Below are 23,536 nucleotides of genomic sequence, written 5' to 3'. Positions count from 1 at the left end.
AAGGACTGATGTCTCAGCAGGATCTAGAAAAACTAATCAATGTGTTTATCTTTAGTCAAATTGATTATTGCAACTGTGTTTTCAAAGGTATGGCTAAAAAGTGGATCAGACGCTGCTGCCTGCGTCCTCACTATGACTAAGAAAGTAGAGCACCCCAGTTCTAAAGTCCTTACATTGGCTCCCTGTATCTCTGATAATATACTTTAAAATACTTCTGTTAGTCTCTAAATCCCTGAATGGCTTAGCACCTAAATACATCACAGACTTGTTATCAGTGTATCAACCATCTAGACCACTAAGGTCTTCTGGCTCCAGCCTACTCTGCATACCTAGAACCAGAACCAAACACGGAGAAGCAGCATTTAGTTCCTATGCTCCACTTATCTGGAAAAAACTTCTAGAAAACTTCAAAAGTGCTGAAAACCTGAGTTTCTTTAAATCAAGATTAAAAACACAACTGTTTAGGATTGCCTTTGACTGTTCTAGTCAAACTGATTTACTGAAACATCATTAGTTTAAGTTTGTAGTCCAACTCTTTTTAAAATCATTAATATTTGCTTTTAGTCTCAATTTTCCCACGTTTTATTTTGTTTAAATTTTTCTACATTTTATTCCAACTTGCTTTTATTCTGTTTTTATTTTCATATATTTTAATCTTGTAAAGCACTTTGCATTATCCTTGTACTGAAATGTGCTATACAAACATACATTATTGACTGGCTTTTGCCTATCAATGAAGGAAAGAGTTGTGGTTGAGAAGAAGGAACTGATGAATTGATAGACAAATTGGGGAATGAATGGTTTATAAATTAATGGCACTTTTTTAATTAAAGCACAGATGAGGCACCAATTGATAGATGAGGCTATCAATTGTAAAAGTCCTGTATTACCGATATTGATCATGTATGAACTTTCCCTCTCTTTAAACATGCTTGCTATATCTTCCCTGTATCTTTTACTTAAAAAATATAAACATAAAAACAGACATATTATACAGAGTTTTTTCTTGGATCATGTTTTTGTTGTTCCTGCATGCGATTCAAAAGACAGTTTTCAATGTCTTACAAAACCACCTTGCTCTATAAGTAAAAGTTATTGCCCCTCAAATAAATAACTAATTCATCCATCCTTGGTGCCAGTCATTGCCATCAATCACTTGCAGTAACTGGCAGCAAGTCCTGTGGAGCAATTTTAGTCCAGTCTTCTTGACAGAATTGTTCATCTACATTGGAGACCTTTCAGGCTTAAATTTTTTTAAGCTTGCTCATGTGCTTGAAGATGATTGTCCTGCTACCCAAGCAGCACCTTTTGTCTTGGATCTCTCCCATGGAAGTCATCTTTGCCCGTTCTTGTCATTATTACTGAATCCTGAACACTGAAGTTAGACATGCTGTGCTTTAGATGCTGTTCTGGGCTCCTTTGTGATTACCTGACGCCGCCAGATAGATTTGCTCCGCATATCCATCTGGAAACCTTCCGTTGAAGTAATTTTGGGAAGGGGCGAAAATACTGGTTAGCTGATTGGCCTATGTTGGTGATAGACGGGCCAAATAAACCAATCAGATTCGTCGTCGCTCTGTTACGAGCGACGACGAAAACACAACCACAAGCCAAGCTACTCTTGCTGCTGCAGGTAAAGGCTCGTTAGCTCAGCAAAGAAATACTCTGTAATTCTGATAAAACTTGCTCGATAGCCACGCTAACGCTAGTTTCATCGGCTGAAGCCGCCATGTTCTTTAGACTGAACTGTCGCTCCTCGTTGCGTCACACCTCAACCCGCCTCAAAGCCAACGCTGATTGGACGTTCGTTTGGTGAACTGCTCCAAATTTTCTTTAACGGAGAGTAGCCAGACTGATCTGCGAGTGAAACCTTGAAAGCTCGCGAGATCAGGATGGTCTCACGAGGCTACCTTTGTGACTTCACGGATGAATTGTTAATGTGTTTTTGGTTAAATGTTGGTCAGCCAGCTACTGTAACAGTGGTTCATCAATGCTTTCTTTATCTGTGGATAATGGCTCTCACTGGGATTCACTGTCATCCCAAACTCTTAGAAATAGCTTTATAACCGTTTTCAGACAGATAGGATGTCAAGAACCTTGTAGCTCTTCTTGAAATTCTTTAGATCGGGCATGATTTGTTAGTATTTGAGATATTGGGCGACGTGGCACAGAGGTTAGGGAGTTTGTCTTGCAATTGGCAGGGTGCCGGTTCAATCCCCCGCACTGACTGTCTCCGTTGTTGTGTCCTTGGGCAAGACACTTCACCTGCATTGCCTGCTGCCGGTGGTCAGAGGGCCTGGTGGCGCCATTGTATGGCAGTCTGCCCCAGGGCAGCTGTAGCTACTAACATAGCTCACCACTGTCAGGGTGTGAATGAGTGAATGACTGAACTGTAGTGTAAAGCGCTTTGGAGGTCGTCAAGACTAGTTAAAGCGCTATACAAGTACAAGCCATTTACCATATTTTAGTCCAGGGGTATCCAAACTTTTCGGTACATGGGCCTAAATAGTTAAGTTAAAGGAATTTGAGGGCCAAAAAATGAAGGCAATTTTTTAAAACCGAAAAAATTATGTAAATGTTTTATCTGCTCTACAAAATATGGTAATTTAAAAAAATAAATTTGTCAGATTTGTTTTGTAGGAAATTAATGTGTAAATCATTGTAGATCCAAAATTAAAAGAGGGCTTTGCTTATTTGTTGTATTAAAAGGTGGTCATCCAGTTTGCAAATTATTTTGAATAATTTATTTTGAATGTTTAACAATAATAAACTTGACTCTTATTGGTCTAGCAATATAAGAACAGTATTTTGTTCAGTTGTTCTTTGACATCACTTGCTGTAATTAGCCAATCTTAATAATTGAATTCAAAGCAGATTTTAATGCACCAAGGTGTGCATTTGAGTAATTAAATATCGTTGGATAGATATAGATAATGTCAGAAATGTGTTTATTAAAAGATGAATACTTTGTGTTGTACTTAACATTTTCAATTGTAGGATTTTAACTTTTCTGGAATAATTTTGCCCTAATTAAAAACTAAAATCTTCCATCTTTATCCACCACCTGTGCTGGTAGGCCAGATCTTTCTTCAAATACAGTTGAGGGGCCACGCAAAATCAGTACAGGGGCCGCAAATTGCCCCCGGGCCGCACTATGGACATGCCTGTTTTAGTCTATGTCATGGAGTCCAACAGGTTCTGTTTATGTGATTTGATAATAATACTAAGCTTGCAACAACCAGACCTGGTTGTGGCTAGAGATATTGAATTCAGTTCCTCGAAGGATGCTGTTATTCACAGTAAATTCATGATTCAACAAGGTGGGCTATTATATCTCCATATTAATGTCTTCATGTTATTATAATTAAATCATCCTTCGAAAACTGCCTTTTGTATTTACTCTGATCATCTTTGCCTAATATTAAAATTTGTTTGATTCAAAACATGTAAGCAAAAACAAAACCTCTTTGAGGTGGCAAATACCTCTGCACAGTAATGTAGCTTGAACCTGAAATTGAAGCCAATGTTCTACCAAAGTGAGGATTTTGGGAGCGGACATGTGACTAAATCAGGATTTTAATGAGATGAAAATGAACATTTTCCACTGAAAGTGCTTGCAGTCTTATAAAAGCCAGTTTCAGTCATAATCAGAGTCATTTTCTTTTCTGCGATGTTGCCATTAACAACAAGCAACTTGTGAAACAGAGAACAAATAATTTAACTGATTTAAATAAGAGGGGGAGGTCAAGCAGGTTTAACTTCCTATGAAATTACTTATACATATGTGACTTGGCACATGAAGCCATTTTTTGTATTAAAAAATACTTTGGAGAACACAAAATTAACAGACAGAAACTATGTTGAGGGTTGTGAATTTAGCTCAATATTTTGTCGGTGACCCATGAACATGAACCAGTGACATTTCAACCTGTACAATAACTTTAGAAGTATTTCTTATGAAGGTTAATTTTGTATTAACAAAAATATAAAAATGACCTATTTTTTGTAGCAAGTCTTACGCTTGCTACAAAACTTTCACGTTGCACAAAATATGTTCAATGACACACAGCTCGTGGTAGTTCAGCTGGAAGATGAACATTGTCTCAATGGTCCATGTGCAGAGGGCAGATCTCATGTGTCCTATTAGAGTGGGGTGGAAGAGGTTGTACAGTAAACCAGGGCAAGGTCACCAAGCAACGGACCACTTAGCAGAGGCCACAGAGAGGTTAAAAGGAGCCAAAGACTTCAAAAGCCTCATCTTTTTAGTCAGTTTGGAGGACATCAGCACAGGAAAATCTGACCAGCCTGGAGGTAAACTGTCACTGAGTGGGAGTGTGTTGTTTTCTGTATAGTTCACATGGTCATGTGATAGAAAATGGAAAATGTATGTGCTGGAAATCCAGTTCTCTGGAGGAAATATAGATTGCTTGGGTTACTGTTGTTTTTGGTTTAGAGGGGTCGGCAAGGAGCGAGTTATTCCATAAGCTTACAGTGCCCTGCAGAATTATTCATGCTTTTGCCGTCACATTCACAATCTTCAAAGTATCTAATGGGGAGAGAAAATTATACAAGATTTGATTCTTTTTTTTGCATAAACATCTGAAAAGGGTAGTATGAATTTGTATTTAGCCCCATTTAGTTTGAACTCCAAAACAAAATCCAATGAAACCATTTGCCTTCAAAAGTCACTTAATTAGTATATAGGGTCGATCTTCGTGTCATTACTTTTTCAGTATAAATCCAGCTGTTCTAGGCAAGCCTTAGGAGTTTTTTAGAGAACATCAGTTAACAAGCAGTATCATAAAGATCGAGAAACACAATCAGAACGGTCGGGGTCAAGGTTCTGGAGAAGTTTAAAGCAGAGCTGCATTATGAAATAACAGACCAAGCTTTGAATGTTTCATAGAGTCTAAGGCTAAGCCATCATCAATAAATAAATAAATAAATAAAAAAGGAAAAAGTATGGCTCAACTGCCAAACTAGACAAGAAGAGCATTAATCAGAGAAGCAGTCCAGAGGCCCACAATGACTAATGAGGAGCTGCAAAAATCCACTGCTCAGATGGAAGAATATATTTACGGGACCACTGTTAGTCAGACGCTCCTCAGATCTGACATTTATGGAAAAGCGGCAATAAGAACACCATTGTTGAAAAACTAAAAATTCCTATTTGCAGGTTGCCATAAGTCTTAAAGAGGACACACTAAAAATTCTGATCTTATCTTCCCTAATCAGACCAAAATTCGAAAACTACACACTTTACTGCACCTCATCCTACACGTTCTGGGGGAGCGTTTTTCTTCAGCAGAAAGTAAAGCTGGTCAGAGTTGGTGTAATATGGATGGAACTAATAAAGGACGATACTGGAACAAAACATTGTAGAGGCTTAAAATGACTAGAGACCGGGGTGGAGGTACACGTTCCAGCAGTAGAGCAATCCTACATATACAGCCAGAGCTACAGCAGTATGCTTAAAATCAAAGTTCAGGTGTTAGGTTGGTCAAGTCAGAGTCCAAACACCTTAATCCAATGAAGAATCTGATTCGAATATTGATGTGTAGGGATACTCGCCATCCAATCAGAACAAGCTTGATCTATTTTTCAAACAAGAATGGGAAACAAATTCCTTCTCTAGATGTAAAAAGCTGGTAGAGACATAGCCAGAAAGTCTTCCAGATGTTACCCCAGTGAAAAGGGGTTCTACAAAGTATCAAACCAGGGAAATATTAAATGCCACACTTTTAAGAATTTTTTCTTTATTAAAAGCCATGCTAAATCTTTCTAACAAATTACAATTTTGTATGACTTTACATTGGTCCATGACATAAAATATACTCAAATGTATGCTCAAATATACAGGTGGTAGAGGTTGTGACCTAGCATGGACCACACATCTAAAAAAAAAAAAATGGGAGAGAGGTTTTCAGGAATGTGTTGCTATTGAGGTGTAATTGTCCTGTCATGTCAGTTAGTATTGGTGATGTTACGTGCTGTCCGAAGACAGAGAAAGAAATGCAATTCTGTGCACATACTTTGAATATCAGGGAAGATGACAACAGAAGAAACAGCTGATCGGCCATGTGAGTCAAAGGTACTGTTACGGTTTGTTTAAATTGGGTAATATTTAGCTAAAAGTTAAAGCTAGTCTAATTAGATATAGGCTGTGTGGAGTTCTTACTCTCCCTTTGGTTTAGATGAGTGCTTACACTTAGCAAGCTCAAGACACCCACAGAGTAACACATGCCATAAAAAAAGATAACGTGTCCATGACAACACATTCTTTCTGCTGATATTACGTGAGGAGATCCCCTTTAGGGGTATGTCTAAGTTTATAGAAATTACATATGGCCAAGAACCAGGGCTTTTCTCCTTCGGTGCTTGGCTCGGGTCTTTAGTTGTAGGAGCCTCAGTGCTGAAATTTGTTATCATTTCTCTGCTGTGTTTAGATTAAAATGTTACATTCTAATGCTGAAGTTGAGTTATCCTTAGATAGTGTTTTATTGTGGTAAACTGCTTTGAGGGAATAAACGGACCTGTGGGGAGCGACTACATTTGAGGGCCATTGGTTGTACTGAATGATCAGTTCACTACGTCAGAACATATTCGGCAAATGTGTTTCCATCTCCCATTTTGCACATTAATTCTTTTTTCAGGAAGGCCAAAAACCACCTTAAGCTGACATATAAACTTTTTTTTGCAAAATAAAGGAAGCCATTTTGAAATTGTGCCAGTTCCGTCAACCCTTTCTAATGCGATATTTCATTGTGGGCATCAAAAAAAAAAAAAAAAAAAAAACATTGATAGAAACACGGCTAATGATTCATGCATTTGTTGCATGTAAACTGGATTAATGCAACTCCCTCTGTCTTTAGGTTGGTCGCTGCATTTCAATTGACCAACAAATTGTGCAAATTTTAATTCCAAAAAATAAATTTTCATAATGGAAACATAGCAAACAACAAATTAACTTAAAAAAAAGAGATTTTTGCGCTAAGATGAAGTGGGTTTTCGGCCAAATATAAATTGGTGTAGTTTGCAAAAATGCAATGAAACTGTTTTTTCCCACATCAAACGAGTTAACTCAAAGATTGACAACCAGATGTTACTACTGTTGGAAACAAAGACAGGAACTGTTGAATACATACAGTAGCTCTTCAGTAAAATAGTCAACTACAACTCCACAAAATCGTTGCATATGTAGCCTCTCCCAAGCATGAGGGGGTTGTTGCTCCAATGCCTCAGTAAGACTCTGACATGTCCTCTGATGGCTGGTGATGGGCACTAGTGCAGTGGCTGAAATATGAATATCTCATGTAAGTGTTTACGTCCGTCGCTGTCATGTTTTTGAATGACTCACCATGTGCAAAAACGTCGTCACATGTGATTTTAATTTAATTTCTTATTTAATGGAAACACGCAGGCACGCACGCACGCACGCAGAATCAATAAATTTTCTGGAAGTTTCTCCACATCTCTTTTTGATTAACTGCGCATGCACAAGACCGTCTTACGTGCTCTTCCACTCCTCAGGGGGATCATATGAATCTCCCAAATCCACTTTGGGCTTATTTCTTTCTTCTCATAAAGTATACAGTGAGAGAAGCGGAGCTACAATGAACGGCTAACACCGAAGCTAACCGCTAAGCTAATACATAAACACTAGAAGTGCACATGTACCGCCAGCAAGCGGAAACTAACAAGGAACGAGCACACACACTGGTTTTATGTGAGCGCGTCACTATGTTTAGCATGTGGAATAACCAATAGATAAGGTGATAGCCCCCAGAACTTGAGGGACAGAGAAGGGTGAGAGCAGGACCAAAACGCTGACAAATCCCGGTTAGAGTTTTTACAGGCTTGCTGCTCCTGCAGAGATCGATTTTTAATACATAATGTATTGACTATTTTCAGGATGGAAGGATCATTTTACCAAGTATAACAAAGTGTTTCTGAACAGGATTACCTAGTATAGCTTTAATGTACCTAAATCCAAGCAGAAACTAAGCGGAAGCCGTTCCTTCACTGTAGCCGCTCCAGAGTGGTGGATTGATCTGCCCTTGCATGGCAGGCCTTTTGCACATCCTGAGAGGTTGAATCTATTCTAATTATTTTATTTATCTATTTTAGCTTGTCTGTGTCTAAGGTGTCTTTTATTTCAATTACATTTTTTGTCAGTTGTACTTGTATAGCACTTTGTTGACCTAGGCTATTTTAAATTGCTTTATAAATAAAGGTGCTGTGGTATCGTATGGTATAGAGATACTCAGCTGAAGCAGTATTCGTCTCAATTTTCAGTTGACCACTTACTGTTCCAAGGGAAGGTTGCTGCTGTAACAGATAGTCTTTATGAGCATCAAGGAAACACAGAGGAGGCCATTGCCAATTCAGAGTTGAGTGGAACGTGCCGACGTTTAACTGTTGGAGAATAGCTCACTCTGGTGGATTGAAACTGATGTTGCATTTCTGTGGATCCAGAAAACTGGAATTGTGATGTTCGTGGAAAATTTTATTTTCTTGCCAGATCAGTTGAACTTATGAGGCAGGGAAAAAAGCAGCAAAACTATTATGTTCTATTTGTCTACAAGTGTCAAATGAAGAAAGAGGAAACTGACAATGTTATCATGATCTAAATAACAATTAAAACAAAGCTAAAACAGCTGTTTGGATAAAGTATATCATTGATTTTCGTATATGACACCTGATAATGGTAAAAGGAACATCAGAAAATCTCACCTGCCAGTATAACACAGGCTGAGGTAGAGCTACTTTTTCTTTATATGAAACACAGTGTTGTTGCCTTGACAACACCACTTGCAAAGCTTCTTGAGTTTGGCTCTGCTGCAATAAGCGTTGCATAGTGAAGCAGTGCTTCTCTCATTTAGCAAGGAAACCTTGGTATGGGATAAACTAAACAGCAAGGACTCCGATTAATCGTTTAATCATGAATTTGCTAGATTTTTATGTTTGTTTTTTGATTAGAACTATTAAAAATCAGCACCTTCACATATAACCATCCTACATCTTACTTGATCAAAATGATCAGTTCTAGATAACAGTTCAGAATTTATCATTTTCTCACCTTAGATGCAATATCACATGGATTCTTCACTTTTCTTTTTTTTTTTTCTTTTTCTTTTTTTCCCAGTGTCCTGTCTAGCAATGTGGCAATAGGAATTGATGTCTCAATGCCAGATAGAGCTCGACAGATTTTGCTTTTACAAGTGGAGCGAACAGCTTTCGCCATAGTGCCTTTACTTGATTTATGCTTGTAAATAGCTTTATTGTGATTCCTGCAAGGAGAATTTCAAATTAAATGGACATTACAATGGGAGAGTAATGGAAGAACAAGAAGTGAAAGAGAAAGAAAAGAAAAAAAAAGAGTAGAGGTGAAAGAAAGAAGAGATAAAAGGGAGAGAATGATAAAACCTTCTCCGTCTGCTCCGTCACCTGGAAAGAGAGATGCAAAAAGAACAGCACAACCAACAGACATAAAGCAACAGATACAATCGAATAACACCTAGATGCCATTGCTAAATCATATATATTATTATGTAAGCTGACATGTGTAATGTGATACTTGAAGAAAGAAAGTGAAAGAACATAGAACAACAGCGGAGGAGGGCAGGATGTGGGGGGAAGGGCTCCGCACGTAGCGGAGACTACAGATGTTCTTGGGAGAGGGAGCGGACCACACCCATACCTGAAAAAAAAAAAAAAAAAAAAAAAAGGAAAACTCATTTACACCATCCCTCCCTTGTGCCCCACTCACCATACACAGATTAAAAAAAAAAAAAAGACGCAGTACAAACATTCCCACATAACACTCACATCCAACACTGACCAGAGGGGGGGGGTCACCCCAAATCGACTATACGACTGCTTGTGCCCGACCGCCGGCCCCGCCCCCGGACCAGACACCCCCCGGACCGGGCCCCCCAAAGAGGGCGGGCCAACACGACCCGTACGAGCCACCCAGCCAGAGCCGCCCCTCACCCCCTAAATACCTAATAAAGGTAGTTATAAAGTCATTTTTTTTGTCTCAAAATACCAGTGGAAACATGCAATAGTTGGTCATCCATTATCAGTAGTTTTATATATGTCTGTCTCATTTCCTACTAAAAATAGACCTATTGATTGTATGAAAAGATTTAATTTAAATCTACCAGGGGTATGAATATTGTGAGCTGAACTGTAAATGGCAGCAACACCTAGATCGTAAACAAATTACTTATTCATGTCCACACACTTGTGGGACTGTTGTATTAGGAAAAAATCTGTGAATTTTGAAGAACTATTGGATGCAGTTTTTTTTTCCTTCATTATAACTATGGCTAAAGTAAATGGAGTTCGCTTCTGAACTAACTACCAAGTGACTGAAAAAAATGCTATTACGGGTACATCTAAAAAAGGTGAATATTGTAAAAAGGTCTGTATTTTTTGTCACTCACTTCAGAAAGTAATGCTCATATATAGATTCACTGGAATATATCAATATCTTTACTTTAATAATTCCGATGTAATTCCGATGATTATGGCTTACAGATAATGAAAACCCCAAATTCAGTGTCTCAGAAAATTAGAACATTAAAACAAAAAGACATTTTAAACAGAACTGTCATGTTTCTGAAATGTATGTTCATTACTCTGCACTCAGCACTTGGTTTGGGCTCCTTTTGCGTGAATACCTGCATCAAAGCGACGTGGTCATCATCCTCTCTTGACAATGCCTCATACATTCTTTATGGAGTCCAGGTCAGGCCAGTTTACAGGCCATTCAATGACAGTACCACCATTGTCACTGGACCAGCTTTCGGTACCTTTGGCAGCAGGTACCAAGTCCTGCTGGAAAATTACATCAGCATCGACATAAAGCTTGTCAGCAGAAGGAAACATAAAGTCATCTAGAATTCCCTGGTAGATGGCTGCTTTGACTGTGGTCTTACGCTCAGCTAGTGGACCAACACCAGTAGATGGCATGGCACCCAAAACCATCACTAACTGTGGAAATTTCAAACTGGACTTTAAACAATGTGGATTCTGGGACTCTGGGACTCTTGGACCTTGATTTCCTCATGTAATGAAAACTTTACTTTCATCTGTAAAGGGGACTTTTGACACTGAGCAGTAGCACTGAGCATTTGTAGGATTTGTATTGTGTGTAGGGACTTTTGATGCACTGCCGCCAGCTTCAGTCCACTCCTTGAGAAGCGTTTCCAAATTCTTGAATATTTTGCTTTAAAATACTGTCAAGGCTGCAATTATCCCTGTTGCTGGTGCACATTTTCCTACCACACTTCAAAGAGTATTCTTAGATACAGCATTTTGCAAACATCCAGCTTATTTTGCAATGAGTTCTTGTGGCTTAGCCCCCCCTTGTGAAGGATGATGATGGCTGCCTTCTGAACATCTGTCCAGTCAGCAGTCTTCCCCAAGGTTGTGTCACCTACTGACCCAGACTAAGAGAGCAGTTAGAGACTAGGGAAACCTTTGGAGGTGTATTAGGTTCATTAGCTGATTAGGATGTGACACCACAACTTTCCAATGTTTAATTTTCTTATGGTATTCAAATTTTCTGAGACACTGAATGTGGGGTTTTCATTATCTGTAAACCATATTCATCAAAACAAAAACATGCTTAATAAAATTATACAATGTATCTTATATAGTATACTGGAAATGTTCCAAAACTTTGCAGAGAAAAACATTGATTCTTTTTAGTTACATAGGTTTAGGAATGTATGAGGACATTTGCAGTGCATACAGATTTACTACTTTCTTATAAATATAAGTATTGGTGAAAAACCACAAAATACTATGTGAAAGTGGAAAATAAACAGATTTGCACATAAATAAAGTGTTAGATTTAATACACTCTGCCATCTGGTCTTAACAGTGTTGAACTAACAAAGTTTAAAGAACATATCATTTTACTGAATCTCCCTGAGGTTAAACTGTTACTGTGTTAAAGGGGTAAAGAGGTCCAGTGGGAATAAGATGAACAAAATACGGGACCTAACCACAACAAAACCATCCATTGGGCAGGAAATAATCATTTTTTTTTACCATGATATTATTGAAAGTGCTGGACAATCAAAAATGTGTCAGACTAAAATTGGCTGAAGGATCAAGGTAAGGATGATTAGGCCAAAATTCCTCATGTAAAGACTGAGAACAGCATATTTATGAGGTTATGTATAAAGATATGAATGATTTGTAGGAGCTTAGCCATGTGAACAGAGATAAAAACAAACCCATCCCAATACAGTCCACCTGTCTTTCACCTGCTAGAAATTACAATCTTGGATATATTTTCAGCCTCTCCATTGCTTTGCCTGATGGGGACGCATACAACGTTTTGCAGAGTGTTCACTTTTTAATGTTCCTCATATTTTAAACTGAAGAAAAAAACATCTTTGTTTTGCATTTTTAAGAGAGAATGAAATTACTGATTGTCAAAACTCTCAGCTGAGCTGTGCTCTTGATAGCAACAAACAAAATAATATTTGTAATAGTCAACATATTATTTTAGCAGCAGCACTGTAATAATTCTCCCTTTAAGTTGAAGCAGCTTGATCAACTCAAATGCATTTTTTAAGTATTTGTGTTAATGGTATTTTTACACAAAGCTATCAGACATTAAAAAGCTCATTAGAGGCCAATGCCAGCTGCAGAGCGAAATTATAGAGTCAGGAGCAAAATTGTGCAAACTAAGCTAGATTGGACAAATACATTTTCAAGTCTTGATTCATACTGTAGAAGTCTAGATTTTGACTGGATACCAAAACAGTGCCGCAGTGACATGTGGGCTGATCTTTGGGACAAGGAGTAAAGGTGATGTCATTGACTTCAGCCTGATCCAGTTTTGAGTTTTATTTTGTCAGAGGCAACGTTTGATTTATTTTTTATCCTTTTATTTATTTTATGTTTGTCATTTTAGAGGGAACACTGTAGTTAAAATGTTTGTGACTGCTTTGCTGTAATTTCTTTTCAACCTATGGAGCGTTTTCTTTGGCAAAAAATGCTGGCAGAATTCGTTCTGTTTGCAGGCGTGAGGACTGGAGGATGGGCTTGAAGGGAAGGAGAAAGTTGTGCTGCTGAACTGGAACTATATCACCGCCGTCTCCTCCTTTAGTAAAGATGGGAACTCAGTTACTATTGTTTAGAATTCCATCTACAATTCCCATAACACTCATAAATATAATTACACTGAATTGCTTCCATTTTAGTTCTGGCTTCAGGTAGCCATCCTGCTGGAAGGTAAACCTTCCCCTTTGTCAGATTTCTTCTGTGGCCTCTAGTGGATTTTCCTCCATGATTGTCCCTTATCTGTCTCCATCCATCATCCCATAAACTTCAACAACTTCTCAGTCCCTATTTACAATGAAAAACAACTCCAGCAGCACAATGCTTCCACCACCATGTTTCACTGTGGAACTAGTCTGCTCAGGTTGGTAAGATGCTCAAAGCTTGGGGTAATTTTTGAAACATAACTCTGCTGTAAACGTGTTTAAAACGGTATCCCTTTGTCTTCATGATGTTTGCTCATTAATGTTCTGTAACAAATCTCTGAGACCTTCAGAGATGAATTTACAGGTGGGTATGGCACAGAGGACCAAAAAAAACCCCAAAAAAACCTGAGGAACATGTAGCAGGTAAAGTGGCAAGTATGACGGAGGAACCAGTAAATGAGAGGATGTGAGTAAGCAACTTAAATACAGAGGGCGTGAGAAGTGAGGGCAAAGAGAGCAGATGAAAATAGGTGATTATGAGCGACAGCTGAAAGTAGGGAGCTGAGGGAGAAACAGAACAATGACACAGGCAGACAGGGAGGAAACATAGGAAGAAATCTAACCAAATAAATAAGACAGAATCAAGAACCTATTAAATAACTAATATACTATCCGTCCGCAAAAGAAGAATTTAGACAAAACAACCAAAGAAAGCATGATCCAGGAAATAAAATCAAAACTCAAACACCCAAGGATCATGGACAGAAATGTGAAAACACTTAAGATATTTCTGCGTGGCACGGTATACAGAAAAAGGTCAGCAACACTTTGAGAGATTTTTTTTATATTACTGTACAAAATAGAACAAAAATGTATATATATATATAAAAAATAAACAGAGGCCTTAAAAAGGTTTGGCGTGTGCTCTAAACCCTAACTCTGGGAGTTTCTTCTCATGTCCATGTAATAGAAAAGGCAAAAAAAAACATAAAAGTTCATCCCACCCAGTCTCTTAAATATGATAACATTTAGATCCCTGAGAGCAAAGACGTGTGAGTGGAATGATAATATGCTTCCTTATATTTAACACCCAGTTATTTTTTTCTCCCTCTCCCATTATTTTTTTTTTCCTTTTTCTCGTACAACCCCCTCCTTCCTCAGACAGAACACTTTACACTCTCCCTATCCATAGCTATGTCTTTAACAGGATGAGGGAAAATCATGTTAAAGGATTTAAAACCTCTGCAGTGAGAAGCTGCAGCTCTGCCAAGATGACTCTTCGTGCGGTTTCTCATTCATTTCGTGATCATCCCCACAACAGTCTATCTCTCTCCTACTTAGCATTGGCCAACACTGTTCAAATCCACTGATCCATACTAAAACACTGCAGTGAAACTTGGGAGCAACAACAAACCGACCAACTGGTTAGAGCTATGTGTCTTTAACCCACGGCAAGTTTATCATTTCACAATGACAAGGATCTCTACCGAGCAAATTAATTGGCCTCAGACGGTATCGTAAACTCCGACGGAGCGGTCTTTGGAGGAATTCAAAATGCAACGGCTGCCTGCTTCTGAGAAGCCAATCCTGAGCAATCAGAAGTGTGAAACAGAGAGAGTACAATGTGTGCTGCTGTGTCCCAGTTTCATTGTGGTGTCCACATTTGTAAAAGAGTGTTTGAATCGTTTCAAATCCAGTCAGACTTCAATTAAAAGGGTCACGAGTACTGTTCTGCAGAACCAAAAACCTCCAGAGCATTGGGTTATATTTTAGTAGCTATAAAAGTGGGTCACTCATGCGTATTTTATAAACTATGTGATTTTTTTTTGATGGACGTACTGTTTATCTACTTGTGACTTTAAGCACCCTTCATGTCTTTCAACATTAAATTTCACAAAAAAACATTTACAGATCTAAGGCAATGAGGTTGCATGAAATACATATTTTTGTACTTAATTGTTAATTGTAGATAATAAAATATAAAAAGGTTTGACCTAATCTCACAGTTTCCTCGCATTGTTTTTATCTCCACTTTCACCACAGTGCCAGAGAGACAGCCACATGTGGTGAGTTGCAAAAACTGATGAACCAACAAGCTAATTATTGATTTGAGAAATGCCCTTGCTGTGCTCTTCAAGGATGCACCAGGCAGCACTGAGAGTCACTGGCACTTCCCGTGCAGCAGGAGGTGCTGGCTGACTGCACTTCGCAGTCTTCATCTCACTCTAATCCATGGCAGCTCTGTAAGCGGGAGATAGTCACGGTCTGTGGGTAAGACTATCAAGGAGGAGAGGGGAACTGGGATCGACGAGCAAGATGGGAGGATACACGAGCAACGGGCAAGGCAAATGGTGCTTTACCCAGGTGTTAAGATGAAGAAGGGGTGTAAAAGTGTTGCAAATATACACGGATGGGTGTGTGAGTGTTTTTACTTGTGCCCCTCTGTGTGTATGTGTTCTCAAGTTGGATGAAAGATCCTGAAGGACATGGTTTGCTTTAGTAGAGCCACTTTTCTTCTCAGTGGCAGCCTCTCTTCTTTCTGTTCTCTTTTCCTGTCTTCCCCTCACTGGCTACAGACCAAACCTTGCTCTACTGTTACATCCCTCTCCCATGTCTGTCCTCTCCCTCCTCCACCCATCTCTCTGTTCTCTGTTTTCTCCTCACTCACCCCGTGAAATACCTCCTTATCCCTTCCTCTCCCTTAGGGCGCTGTCTCTTGGAGGTGCAGGTGAAATTAGGGGGTATAATTTCCTGCAATCAGCAGAATCTGGTCTTCAACTCCCCGACCCCCTCCCGTCTCCCGCCCTTCTGCGATCCAACCACCAGTTCTCACACAAATCCTACAACCCCGATGGCCACGGCCAGAGGAGAGCCAGCGGCCTGAGTGAGAAATCTCCTCTCTATCTAGGGTCACTTTGAAGAGAAGTAGTTGCTGGAGTAGGACAAACCAGCAAATGCTTAGATGGTAGGTGATGAATGCAATGGCATGAAGAACAGAACTAGGATGGCTGCATAGAACAGTGACGAAAACAAGAAAGACGGAGAAATAAAAGAGGGGCAGTGACACAAAGGAGGAAAATCAAACCTTCCAAACATAAACCCTATATAGATGTACACACACATATATACACACAAATGTGCACATCGCGCATTGAACCAATCTGCCATGGATAAGAAGATTATGCCTCTGAGTTTCCTGGAACATTCTCTGCTGTACCCCCCACCCCCCATTGGCACCACCCATCCACCCCCACTTGCACAAAACACGGTCTGTCTCCCTGAGTGTCTCTTCTGCAGGCCTGAAATTAAGCAGGGAAGCTCTGATCTTCCATGACTTACATAACCATGGCCCCACCCTTCCATGTGTACCCAATGATGCCCACTTAAAACAACATTATGAGCTCTTCTTCATTCAAACACAGTTCCCGAGAGTCTAATATTATACATTCAATCCCAATGTTAGGATTTCAGGTCTTCCGTAGAGACAAGGGCAGCCTAAAAAGCGCGCATTTTGCAATGACATGGATTTGAAAATTTCTGTTTTTCTGTAAACGTATTCGGTGCAGTTGTTAGTGATATTTCCTGGTTTCAAGAAGGTCCTGGGATCCAATATAATGAACAGGCAACCTTCCCAGCATGTACCCTGCCTCGTGTCTATTGACTCTTGATCAGTGAGAGAGGCACCAATTCCCCCACAGGACCCAGGAGTGTAGAAAATGGATGAATGGACCATTGTCATTCTACCTGCCCTGCTGAGTTGCATCTTGTTGCACTTATTCTACCAAATCCAATAGAGTTTGTCTTACATCACTCCTTTACCAATTAAAATTTTGTTACCATTGCTCAGTTCATGCCGGTAAATTGTGCATGACAAAGTGCACAAACAGCTGTGTGCCTTTCCGCATCCCTACTATGGATGTTTATTTATGTCTGAGGATTTAAAATATGTTTCATTTGTTTTTGGTTTTGCCTAGTTATCTACATAATCAATGGAAATCAAGTAAAAAGAGAAATAAACTGATACATTATGGTTTGAGTACACAGGTATGACATGTTAAGGTCAATTTATGTTTAATTGTAAAATATATAAATAAATAAATAAATAAATAAATATACTTAGGCAGACAGATGGTGATTTCTTTCCATGTTGTGTGTTCATTTCCTTTTCTGTTTGTCGTGTCCAAACTCAACAAACAGAGGTAAGGTACATTCTCAGCAAGAGATGAATTCAATATCAATTGACAAAGGGGTGAACTGTTCCCTTTTTCTTTTTGATTCAACCTCCCCAGGATTTACCCTGGATGGAATTGATGGTAGTGTTTAGCATCACTGACTTACACTACTGGGAAAACGTTTTAACCACAATGTCTTTATACACGGTTAAATCTTGATCTCGATCATTCATCATTCGATCTCCATTCCCTCGAAAAATCTTTGAAAGTTTTTGTGTACATTTTGGCTGCTTTTTCAATTCTATTTCAGTCTAGTCCAGGGGTGGCCAACTCCGGTCCTCGAGAGCCGGTGTCCTGCATCCTTTAGATGTGTCCCTGGTCTGACACGCCTGAGTCAAATAAACAGTTAATTAGCAGGACTCTGAACAACCTGACTGCATACTGAGGAGCTAATTCTGCTATTTGATTCAGGTGTGTGGGGCCAGGGAAACCTCTAAAAGTTTCAGGACACCGGCTCTCGAGGACCGGAGTTGGCCACCCCTGGTCTAGTCCATGTACATGGCCAAGAGAGTATGTTTTGTTGTAAAAACTCAAAAATTGGGAATGTGGAAATGTAGAAAAGGAAGCAAGAACAGTTTGGCCTTGCAAGCTATTAACAGGAAATGAGCAAAATCTGTTTTACCTACTTATCGCCTATTACCCCTCCTGGAGCAAAGGCTCCTCACAAGGGATCTCCAGGCATCTCTGTCCTGTGCTTTCCTCTCCAGTTGGTTCAATGTTATTCCCATAGTCTTGATGTGGGCCTCAAGGTCTTGGAGCCAGGTGTTTCTTGGACGGCCTCTTTTCCGTTTTCCTTGTGGGTTCCATCTTGAAGCCTGTCTGGTGGTGTTGTCAGCTGATTTGCGTAAGGTGTGCCCTATCCATGGCCCGTGCCATTTCTTGATTTGTTCCTCTGCAGGCAGCTGGTGTGTTCTTTGCCATAGCATGGTTTCTGGCTAGTGAATGCAAAGTATTTTATGCAGGCAACTATTTATGAATACCTGTACTATCTTGGTTGTTGCAACTGTGGTCCTCCATGTTTCTGCTCCGTTTAGAAGAACTGCCTTAATGTTGTTGTTGAAGATTCTGATTTTGCTCTTCTCTGTCATTTCCATTGCACTCTAGATGTTTGGGAGTTGTATGAATGCTGCCTGGGGCTTTCCAATCCATGTCTTGACATCTACAGCTGTGCCATTCTGCTTGTCGACGACACTGCCAAAGTAAGTAAAAGCCTCTACCTGCTCAAGTGCTTTGCCATATAATGTGATTGGGTTGTTGCTGGTTGCAATAGTCTTGAGGATCTTACTCTTGCCCTTGTGGATGTTGAGGCCTATCGGTATGGAAGTATCTGCCATATTGCTTGTTTTCTCCTGCATCTGCTGCTGGGTGTGCGACAGGAGAGCCAGGTCATCAGCATAGTCCAAATCGTCCAGATGCTTCCAAGGTGTCCACTGGATTGCATACTTGTGAGGAGGAAGAGAAATGGTTGAAAGCAAACAGCCCTGTCTTGCGCCAGTTCTTATTTGGAAAGCCTCTGTTACCTCTCCTCCTGGGATGACTTTGCAGCTCAGTCTGTCGTACATGTTTCTGGTGATGCTGACAATCTTAGCGGGCACTCCATTATGCTGGAGGAGCTTTCAGAGGGTTTCATGGTCAACTCTTCTGAATGCTTTTTCATAATCAACTTAGTTGATGTATAGTGATGAGCTCCATTCTATCGACTGCTCAGTGATACACAATGTTGCTATCTGGTCTATGCAAGATCAATCCTTACGGAAGCCAGCCTGCTGGTCGCAAAGTTGTGTGTCAACCGGGTCTTTCATTCTGGTCAACAATACTCTGCTGAAAACTTTGCTTGGAACTAACAGTAGTGTGATTCCCCTGTAATTTGCACATTTGTTAAGTTCACCCTTTTTTGGAATCTTGATGAGGTTCCCCTTTTTTCAGTTTGCTGGTACTTGCTCCTCTTCCCAATTCTTCTTAAAGAGCGGGAAGAGCATGGTGTCATGTCTACGTCTAACTTCAACTCCTTCGCTGGAATGTTGTCTGGGCCTGCCACTTTTCCATTCTTGAGTGGCTTGATGGTCTTTCTAATTTCTTCTCTGGTTTGGGTGTTACAGTCTATGGGCGGGTCTATCACTGCTGGTTTAATTTTAGGGGGATTCTGTGGGACTGGCCTATTCAAAGGTTCTTCAAAGTGCTCAACCCATCTGCTTCTCTGCCATTCGTCCTTCATGATTAGCCTTCTTTCTTTGTCCTAAACTGGTCTTTCAGGGTTACTGTACATTCCTGCCAGCTTCTTAGTAGTGTTGTATAACTCCTTCATGTTGTTTCCTCTTCCTACTTCTTCTGCTGCTGTTGCCAGGTCGTCGAAGTACTTTCTCTTGTCAGATCTGATCTGATCTGATCTGATAAGAGTCCGATCTGTCTTAGGAAAACAGAAAAATAATACAGTAATGACACAGGAACTGAAGAGACCTGTTATTCTTCACACATTAATATAATCTGCTGTATTTAAACTTTTCTGTTCCTAGCTCCGTGAATCACAACCCATCCATTCATTCATCCATTTATTGCCTATGCAGGGTCGTAGGGGAGCTGGTGCCTATCTCCAGTGGTCATTGGGTGAGAGTCAAGGTGCACACTGATGGATTGCCAATGCATCACAGGGCAACACAGAGACAGACGGGCAATTAACCATGCACACACACCATCATGCTCAAAGGCAAATTAGAGTGATCTATTAACCTAACAGTCATGTTTTTGAGTAATGGGAGGACTGTAGGAGGAGGACCCAGAGAACCATGGCACTCACAGTGAGAAGATGCAAACTTCAAGCAGAAAGACCCCGGGCTGGAGTTCAAAACCTCAACCTTATTGCAGCAAGGCAGCTGTGACACCTACAGCCTCCCCATGAAGCCAGTAACACAACATAGTAGGGATTTGGTTCACATTTACTATCATAAATAACTTCCGTGATAAAAATGTTAACAGTCAATATTTTTAATGGTAGTTTAATTTAAAAATTAAACTACCATTAAAACCACATGCTCAAACCCAACATTAAAAACTACTAATTGTAAATGTGGTGTGTCATAAATGTCTGTTAAGCAGGGATACTTCTACTGCTAAAGTGTAAAAGCTAAAGATGTTTTAGTCTTCACTTGATGCAGAAAGAATGAACACCAGTAATCCTCTGCTCACAGCTGCCATTAGCTGCTTTGCAGCCAGTTGAAAGTAAGGGAATATTTAGCTGGATGTGGATGATTTTTAATGCATTTTATGAAGACCATGATAATATTGATAAATATGATGAATTTGCACACAGTAACCATCACAGTAATCTTTCATTATACTGCATGCCTACATTATAGCAAATGCAAAAAAAAAAATAATTTTTAATCCACAATTAAATATGAAAATAGTAAGGCTAAATTTGCTAGCTCAAAGGCTAATTTTAAATGATCAAGTAGTGTTTAAATTGATATAATGAGGATTTCGATTTTGATTTTAACCTGACAAGTGTTTAGGGATTACAGGATTAATGTTAACATAAATTACTTAAATCATTCTCTAGCAGAAGATCAAACATCTAAACACCTCAAGATCATTGAAAGCTGGCAGGTTTGATCTAAGTCACTCTGACATTATTAATATTACTAATTAATATTGGTGTTAGCAGATCATCATTTCATTAGCATGGTAGGATGACTGTGAAGAACTTATCTAAAACCTTGTTTTAGGTTCTCTAGTTGGGTATACAGAAAAGGGTAAACTGTGAAATTTGCACATATAATTAAACAGATTATTTCTTTGATTCTAATGATGAAGGGTGATAACACTTAGAGCTGTGATAGGGGAGGTAGGATGTAATGGCTTAAATATACCAATTAGGAGGCATAAGAAAGTATAAATGGATGATGAAAACAATAACCTTTACAAAAAAAATAGGGCAGAATATAAAAAAATAAACTTGTAAATAAAAGGACAGTAGTGTGGTATTTGCCCCTGTAGAACAAAACCAAAGTACAAATGCTTAACAGAGTAATACTGTGATGTGTGCAGCTCTCTGACAGCCTGTACCTCCTACTCTTGTTTTGAAGGCCAGTGTTGAATATCTTCAGGTTTACTAACAAGCTGAAATAAATAGTGTTCTGGCTCTTGCTCTGACTCGATTAATTAGTATTCTCTTTGACAGTGTTTTTTTTTTTTCAGTTCAGAAAAGAAGTTTTGGATGCGACATAATTGGCCAAGGCTCAAAACCTTTGAAGTAAAATTGCCTGGGTGAAGTCAACCATTGTAAACTGGATTAAGAGTCAAGGGGGTAATAAGTAATCAGTTTCTTTTTTATAACAACTGTTTCTCTCAGACTTTTTCAAATTCCCTCTTACTCTTTTGCTATATATATATATATATATATATATATATATATATATATATATATATATATATATATATATATATATATATATATATAGTCTTCTTATTCAATAGCCATATTATGTCTGGAGGGAGTCACAGTCTCATTATTTTGTTGTGTCCCTGCCATGGGGATTATAAACAAGAAAAACAGAAGCAGATCATTTCCATGGGTGCTGCTGCTACTTTTACCAATTTAGCACTCTCCACACTTATTGGCAGTCTTGGATAAGATGTTAAAAGAAACCCTTAAAATAAATTCATCTTATATGTCAGTAGTCTAATCTTACACTGAACATTTGACAAAAATCTAACTTTTAATTTGAGGACATTTATTCAGAGGGAAAATTAAATGTTGAGTAATAACAGTAATAATTATTTTATGTTTGTTAAAAAAAAAATCAGTCGTGCCACTCTTGTTGGACATCCTGCTGGTAATAATATGTGCAATGTAGTTTTGCCAGTAGGACAGTCTTATATTTACAAAGGAGGAACATACACATAAAGGAATTAGGTCTGGAGATTTAGTCTCTAGTGAACAATTTATGCGTTGATTTGACCATATTTTCAGGGTTTTTATACATCTGAAAGGCTGAGTGATGACCTATTTTCTGTTTCTTGCAGAGATCACCACACTTGGCATAACATTTCCAGGTATTTCAAAGAGTTCATGATGCCATGCAGTCTAACAAAGTTCCAGGGCATTTGAAAAAGAAAAAGAGGCCCACATCCCCATAGATGTTCTATCTTACGTAACAGTGGGTATGAGGTGCTATTCATATTGATCCTATGTTTCAGTTTAGCAAACTCACATTTTCATTGACAAGTTGATACCATCTGTAGAGACTTAGTGACTCCAAGTTTACAGACACACTCATTAACCATGTTTCCATGAACATTTTATTTTTTATGTGTAAGTATATCGCATTTGAAACTATTAATGAAACAGCAAAATTCACGACAAAAGTGTTTTTTGGCATTTCCAGAATAGATTTAACGCGCTAAACGGGAGATGGAAACATTTTTACCAAATCAATTCTTTTTTTTTTAATACTGTCCTGTCTGGCAATGTGGCAATAAGAATGTTGTCCTAATGTCAAAAAGAGCCCAACAGATTTTACTTTGAAACGTGGAGCCTTACCGCTTTCACCGTAGTGCTCCGCTTGATTTATAAATGCAAGAAGCTTTATTATAATTTATGCAGGGAATATTTCATGTTACATGGACACTAAACAAGAAGGTAGAAGAGACAAAAAGGAGAAAAGGTGAAAGAGGACAAAAAGTGAGAGAACGATACAACATCCTCAGTCTGCTTCTTCACCTGCAAAGCGAGATGTAAAAAGAACAGCACAACCAGCCGATAAAGTATTTAAGTATTTAGTGATGGTATCAACCAAAGCCTTGATACCATCACTGGAGAATATACAGTATTAATTCAATCTGAAAAACTCACAAAGAGAGAAAAATGCAATTAGAAGAATTTATTGGTACAATGATGTAACTTTGGCGCTCAGGCCCAGCAGGAAACATAAACGCTGATTTATACTTTAATGTAGATAGCAAATGTATCAGAATAGGGATATTTCCCCCCGGGCCTGAAACTGGTGGTGGAGTTTAGATGGATGAAGTTGGTTAATCCATAGAGGCTGGTTTGTGAGCTGATTTACTTGGGTTAAA

General features: G+C 39.0%; 1 pseudogene; it reads right to left on the bottom strand.

Annotated features, from left to right (window-relative positions):
• Positions 1 to 18,087: 18,087 nt before the first annotated feature.
• LOC110367118 lies at positions 18,088 to 20,157 on the bottom strand (annotated as a pseudogene).
• Between the last annotated feature and the right edge of the window lie 3,379 nt (positions 20,158 to 23,536).

This window comes from Fundulus heteroclitus, chromosome 11 (assembly GCF_011125445.2).
Source record: "Fundulus heteroclitus isolate FHET01 chromosome 11, MU-UCD_Fhet_4.1, whole genome shotgun sequence".
NCBI classification, from domain to species: domain Eukaryota; kingdom Metazoa; phylum Chordata; class Actinopteri; order Cyprinodontiformes; family Fundulidae; genus Fundulus; species Fundulus heteroclitus.
Note: the sequence above shows the minus strand (reverse complement) of the source record. Positions and strands in the feature narration are given on the sequence as shown.